This window comes from Falco biarmicus, chromosome 3 (assembly GCF_023638135.1).
Source record: "Falco biarmicus isolate bFalBia1 chromosome 3, bFalBia1.pri, whole genome shotgun sequence".
Taxonomy (NCBI): Eukaryota; Metazoa; Chordata; class Aves; order Falconiformes; family Falconidae; genus Falco; species Falco biarmicus.
Genome location: NC_079290.1, coordinates 29,735,162 through 29,742,609, shown reverse-complemented (window position 1 = coordinate 29,742,609; position 7,448 = coordinate 29,735,162).

Here is a 7,448-nt window from a genome sequence, read left to right as displayed (position 1 = left end):
AATATGGATTAGTTAATGGCTTTGTCTTCCAAAGTATCAGTCTGCAAATTAATTCCCTCATTCACAGTTTTGTTTGTAAATGTTTTAGGTTAATAGGTTCACATTGGTTGAAGTTGTTTGCTTGGAGGAAGGATTTAAAATATCTTACCCCCACAAATATTAAAGTTTAGGGCCATTGTGGGATTAAATATGGCACACATGCAGAAGGATGAATATCTCTGATCACAAGGGAAGTATTGGAAGTGGGGCTGGTTTTGTTTTTTTTTTAAGTCTTCAGAAGACCACTTTAAGACTTGTGTGCCAGTTCAGAGTTAGGCAGCACGTGGGACAGAAAGGTGCAGCCATCAGCACAGCTTGGACCACAGCTCCATGAGAAATGATGCCAAATGGCTCCAGCATCGCTCACCTTCGGTGCACCTGATAAAGCAATCATCGTTCCAGAGACATCCCGAGAAGCATCCGCACAAAAGCCGGCAGATGGCCCCAGAGGAAAAGCTTGGTGCTGCGCAGGGCTGGGATTCACAGCTCCTCGCCCTGTGGCTGCGAGTGCTGCAGCCTGTAGGTATGTGTGAATAAGGAGCCCCTTAAACGTTGCAGCCTGGCTGCTCTGATCAAGTTCTCTCGTGGTAATAATCCTGGATTTAATGAACCATTTGAATTGTGAGCCCAATTGAAATATTTCTAGGGTCAGAGTTTCCAGAGCTGTGCTTCATGGGAAGAAAAGAGGGGAGGTGATGTTTATATGGCTTTCCCCCCACCCTCGCCTCCCTTATTTAAATACATATTTTCTTGCCTCACTAGACCTGGCTTGTATGTGAGAAAGAAAGAGGAGAAGCCCTCTACCCAAGCTATCATTTTTTCTTTTCTGCTTGTAGATCTTTTGTTCACTGAATTTTTCCCAGGTTTTTTTTTTTTTTTTTTTAAAAAAACGAAACATCTGGAGTCTTTTTTCTTTTCCTCCTATTGGTAATTTCTGCCAGGTTTTCATTTTGACACTTCCTGTTACTTCTCTTTGATTTCCATTCTCTACTTCTGATTTATGATCCTTGTCTCTGGTGAGCCAATGAACAGAAACTGGAATCCAAGTGCATCCTGTTCTGTGTATCTTGTAATATTGTTACACAGTTGTTTTCCTTTAAGTCAATGATTTATGCCTTAAGACTTCACTCTCCTTGTAAAATGCACTGCAAGCCCGATAAGTTAAAAATGCTCAAAACTCTCAGCCAAAGTTTGTCAGAAAAATACTGTGACTTTATGTAGCTGCAAGGAAATTTTTATCTGTGGTTGGGATTTCCAGATTCGGAGTGTCTCAAGGGTGAGTTAGTCATAAAAACTGTGTCAACACCAGATAATCAAACTGTGGCTAATTAAACCTGTGTTATAGTGCATCAGCTGGACAGTATGTCTGTGTTCATCATGTTGAATCAGGTGTAGCTTGCAGCATACATCTGTTCTTGGGCTGTATCGGACTGCAGTTACTATCTCTTGCTTAACTACCCCGGAGCATCTGGATCAGCTCCTGTGAGCTCTGATACATGAGCGTTTTTGGGAACCCAGGAAGCTCTCACCCAGTGAAAGAAGCTCTCACAAGCTCTCTGGCTCCCATGCTGTTCCCCAGATAAGTTTCTCAAAATGGATGCCAGCCCGAACCCTTAGCTCTCATTTCTTGCTTGGCAAGAGCTTTTGGAAGCTGAAATGTAGCACAGAAGGCAATTCTGGCATCATCTGTAGCACTGTGAAGAGCCCAAATGCTAACGCATTGCTCCTGTAGCTCTTCCTATGGCTCCCTCAGAGCAGCTGCATAAAGGTACTTGAGACTCACCTGGTGAAAGGTCTTCTCCCAGCCTGAACCATGAATTCCATGGTAATTGCCAGCTCCATTAAGACAGGCACAGTGACTAGCGGACCTACCATGCTGAGGGTCTCGTGGCTCTGAGATGCGCATTGTTTACCATTGCAAGTCCAGAAAATGAAGTTGCAGAACAGGGTGGTGATTACCCTGAGGAATGAAGTGAGGTGGGACTGTGGCCAGATTGTTGTGTGTACGTTAAAGATGTTCAGGGCAATCAGTTTGTTCAGCAGTGTGTAAGTAATGGAAGAAGTTACCTAGCAGAAAGGCAGCTGGGGTTGTTGAAGCAAATCTGAGAAAACAGTTGGCAGGGTGACAGCCTGCTCGATGGAGGTGGAAGCCTTGGGGGATCATGGCACACACACAGACAGAGGGTTGTCAAATGCAGTATGACAGTTTTTCTTTCAGTGCTGTAAATCTGGAAGAGCCAGATATGTCAAACCTGATCCGTTCACATACCCACGTGAGGTAGGTAGTAGGAACAGAGCTTCAGGGAATAAAATACCAATGGCAGGTTTCTGAAGTGCTAAGACCAAGAAAAGCAGAAAAACACTAGCATTGTTTTGTGTTCCAAACGTACAACATGCAGAAAACTGCCACCCAAAGTCCCGTACTTCTAAGTGCTCTTCCCAGAGGTCAGCAACCTAAATAGCACCCATAGTTTGCGTGTCATGCAAATTCAACTCAGTTGTACTACAATTCTTTGTGAATACTGGTCTCAACAAATCCCTGCAAGAGCAAGTAAGCTTGTACTGAATAATGAGAACTCTGGGAAAACACCTAGGAGATGGGCTGAAAATATTTTGTGGCAGCTTTGAAAGTCAGAGCTTGCTTGGCCCTGGACAAAATAAAATCAATCAGTTCAAGGTAGTTTGCAAAGTAGGTGGGGTGACAAAAGAAGAGAACAGACAAAACACAGCTTTCAGTTACCGAATTGGTTCTCCTTAAAGAAACAGTTTCTTCTGTAGTAGGAAAAATGCCTACACAGAATGATTTAAAAAAACCCCAAACTTTTTAGACACTCCAAAATATGCGTAACGTACCAGCATCAGCTTGCTTGACACATTTTAGCTGTCTTTTCATCATAGGCTTACAGCAGTGCTGCTAATCTAACATTCTTGCATAGCTAAGCCTGATTCTTAAGAAACAGAAATCAAAAAGACATCCAGGACACAGCAAGAGTAAAGCGGAGAATGAAAAAGAAATCTGAAGGAAGAAATTTGGATCATGAAATTTGAGCCGCTATGTGAGGATTTGCTGTAATTTCTAGAAAGGATGGTGCAATTCAGTATTTCATTTCATCTCAAGATAAATAAATAGGATGAGAAGGGCTGTTTGTTTCTTAGCCCAGAAAATGTTTTCTTTTAAAGAGAATGCAGTGGTTGTGACAGATGGGAGAGCTCATGCATCTGTAAACCCGTGTGCCTGTTGGGGCTCACTTTTACACATCACTTAATTTCTGGTTTTGTTCTTTTTTTCACATTGGACAATATGAAAAAGGCTCTTTTTTTTTTTGTCTTTTAGCAAAAGAATGAAATAAAACTTGGACAGGCAAAACTTGAGTTTAGAGCTTTATCACTCAAAAATGAGCTGAAATGCCATCTCAGAAATAAGCCACCTCCTCCTCCCCTCTTGAGACAGACGCCCCGGTTGTTTTAACTGTGGCTGTAGTGATGAACCCTATGTATTTACAATTGTAATTAATTATAAATACCACACATGTACTTCTGAAAAATCTTACCCGGTTGTACCAGGTGTCACCCAAGGCAGCTTCACCCACGGGCGAACCCAGTTGCTCTGAATGGGTTGGGTGAGAAAGAGGGACCACACGTGTCAGAGTCTGTTACTTTTCGTTAGCACACCAAAAAATCCAGAGTAGGTGCACAGAAGAACAAATTGTAAATCTGCAATTAAAAACACACTTTCCAGATTAGTAGTTGCTTAATACAGTGATTTTGATTTTTATGTTTTTAAGGTGCACATGGAAGTGGTTTTGATACAGGCCAGCAGGGATTAAAGGGTTAATGATAGATAATTTATTTTCCTGTAAGACAAAATGTCTTACAGGAATCAATTGCATCCAGGTTTTCTGAATATTTTTACAATGCAATAATTCTTGTAAATTAGCTGGCAAATATATCAAGGGGGTTCCAAATGAAATCACAAAAATGTATGAAATTGGCTAAGAACTGTAACCAGATTTTTTTTCAAAGAGAAACAGATGAAAATAAACATTAGTGCATCTATAAAATGGTAGTCTGGGGAAAGTCTTAAAAGACAATTAATTGTAGTTTCCATTAGTCCTTTTAAGACTTCCGCTGAGCTACTGTATTTTGAGGTGTTAATGATTTTTAAGCAGTAGATTTTTTTTTTTTTTTTAATTTAGCAGTAATTTCTATTAGTGTCTTTAAGAACTTACTTTTGTGCCTGTAGGTAGCACACAGTGGCACAACTTCTAAACTGGCAACCCCCAAACTACAGATTTCCGTAGCCCCTAAAGCATCCCCAAACCTGATGCTGGGACTGAGGAGGTTTCCAGGAGCGTACCCGGTCTGGTGGGTGCATCCTGCAGCTGCCAGCTGAGACAGGCTCTGGAGCCTGAGAAAACAGCCTCTGCGGAAACTGCTCCTGGAGCAACGTGACAGCACTCTGTCAAAAGCCGTGGAAGCCCATCCTTCCTGCGCTGATGGTGAAGCTCTGGAGTCCTTTGATGTTGTAGAAGGGAGCCCGAGTCTAACAAATAGCTCGGAGATCCCAATCCTGGCATTCTGGGTTCATTGGAGAAAAAACCCCAACCAAACCTCATACAAAGCTATCCTTTTTAAGGTTAGTAGACATGCAGAAGGCTAGGGTTTTTACTCCTTTTCAAATTGTCCAACAAAACCAGAAATGTCCAGAAAATAGCAATTCCCTGCCTGAAGGCTTGTTTCTCACCTCGTATGCAATCAACGCCTTTTTGTTGTACTGCGCGCTGGTGTAAAGCCAGAGCTCACCAATGTTGCAAGATGTTCCTGTGCAAGTGCTTGCACATGGGTGAACACACATGACACACATGGTAAGAGACTTCCTAATGAACGTACATCTGAATCACTTCTTCCCTTGGAGCAAATAATTTTCTTTGATTGCCTGAGGAGCAGAGGAGGCTTAACACAGCTTTAAAATCAAAACCTTCAAAGCCAGAGGTGGTTTTAATCTCTCCTGTTAAAAGGACTATGGTTTGACGCTTGAGTTTTCTCTTTATTTATAAAGATAATTTGGATATTATTTTATATATTAACTTGTAAAAATCTCCTTTCTTAGTGGAAGGTGCCCTTGCAGCCTGTTGATACTATGTTGTGGATGCAGTAAAATAAGATCACATCAGAAAAATGGAAGTCCTAGGAAAGGCTTCCCTGTAACGTAAAGCATAAATGCATACTGCAGCAAGGACATGTTTGGGGAAGACAGTCTGTCATTCACATTTCTATACAAGGCAGAAAGATGCATGAAGCACTGTTTTCTGACCTGCCTGCAGTGCCTCAGGCATCTATCACTTCCAGGGCTGGAAAGGTGAATCCAGTTCCCACCTGGAGTTTTTTCCAAGACCTGTACTTGTACGGGACAGCGAGGAAACTGATACACGTGCCACCATGACACAGACTTTTGGCTGTTTCTCTGGATGGGCACTAAGCCAGATTCTTGGAGTCTCTTGTGTAAATGGTAGCAGCCGTCCATTTGCTGTTTTGATTTTTTTCTATTTAATTTCTTACAATTTTAGAGCACTTTAGTTTTTGTAGTTGTAATGCTGTAGACTTGTGACTGTTTTCTATAGCATACACACTTTAATGTGTACATTAAAACACATCAAAGGAAGAGTTAGGTATAGATTCCACAGCATTAGCATGTGTCTCGAGTAATAGATCTCTTTCAGCAGTTAAAATGCTTGGGTTTTAAGAGCTCGGTATTTCAAACCAGCAGCGTGCAGCTGGGCAGCACCCCGGAGGGGACCTCAGCCCTGGGGGGTTCGGGTCTGCAGCCCCCGCTCTGGTTCTCATCAAATCCTTCCATGCGGTCCTCTGCTGACTTCCCCCCAAGAGTTCAGACACAGTGCCCTTGCAGTTTGGTGTGAAACAGTTTATTTTCAACAACTTTCTTGCTGAAGCATAGTAGAGACCATAGAAGAGAGAAAGGCTGTGTTTATGCCGTATCTGTGTTTTGAATTCCACTTTGGCCCTACTCTGATTAAATCATGGCCTTCATTTTGAAATACTGTGTATTTTTCATTCAGATTTCCTTCTGTAAAAGGCCATCAAAAGCTGAAAGATTACTGTCCCACAGTACAAGGAGGGATGCTGTTAGTCTGGCCAAGCAGCTATCAAAAATATGCAGGAAATACAACATAAATTAATTTTTCTCCAAATGTTTTCTACAGACAAGATCCCAGGCTATTAGGTTAACTCCAGGGACTATAAAGACAATAACTTGAACTAGAAGTCCCAGGACAGTAGCCAGGTTTCATGTGGCCTTCAGGGATGGGAACAAAAAACCCTACCAAAAATAATAACTTTCCTTTCACCATTGAAAACAGTGAGCTTCACATGTCAGTTAGATTTCTGGGTTTATGAAGAAGCAAGAGAGGTGACCTCTTCTATCTGCAAGGTTATTAAATTGATGACCATTAAAAACCGATTCCTATCCAGATCCATTTGTAAAATTAATTTGCATATTTTCAAGAGTATAAATTAGTCTATGGGGACCTGGACTTGGAGAAATATATACAGGCTGCAGTGTTGGTTTCCTCCTTTTCAGTCCTCAAAATGTTAAGACCGCTGAGCACTGAAAAATACGAAAAGCTTCAGCCAACCTCCTAACTGAAGTTGGAGTCTGCTTCTCAAACAGGAGCTAAACAGGATTTCTGACCTCACAGACAGGATACACTTTTGTCACATAACATAAAATTATAGAAAACCCTTAAAAGATTCCCCTTTGAACGTTGATTGCCATCATTAAAATTTCTTTCCTTTAGGTTATCACTTAGCTTCTTTCATAGACGGCAGTAGGCACTGTTCAATTAACCGGACATTTTTTCTGTATGTACCTTCAGGTTTTGTCATGGTAAAATTTTTTTGAGTGGAAAATACAAGGGGGAAGAATGAAAAGCAGGTATTTTCTCTGAGCCTTTAGACATCCAAGTATTTTTTCCCCCAAATATGAAGCAATGTATCTTACAGAAAGTTCTATAGGAGTATGGTTTTCCAATAACTTAACATAATTAATCTCAATTAAAAAATGAAAATGTTTTAATAAGTTTTCTGTTTCCACTTTCAAGCCCTGAAATACCCTTGGATAAACTTGCAGGGCATTTCTCTTCCCTAAGTCTCTTTTGGGCACCCGCGTGTACTCTGAATTGATTCTGTTCCTCTAAAGAATAAACCCATCAATCTCCATTTCCTGCAACTTCAAATTCAAGCCGGATACTCAAGGAAGAAAAATAGTAACTGGCAGAGCTTGGAGAGGCAGCCAGGAGGAGCGAGGAGTGCCAGCTCATCCAGCAGAAAAACTCATGTGAAACAATTCCTGGTCCAAGGAAACCAGACCAAAACTCTCACTATAACATCCA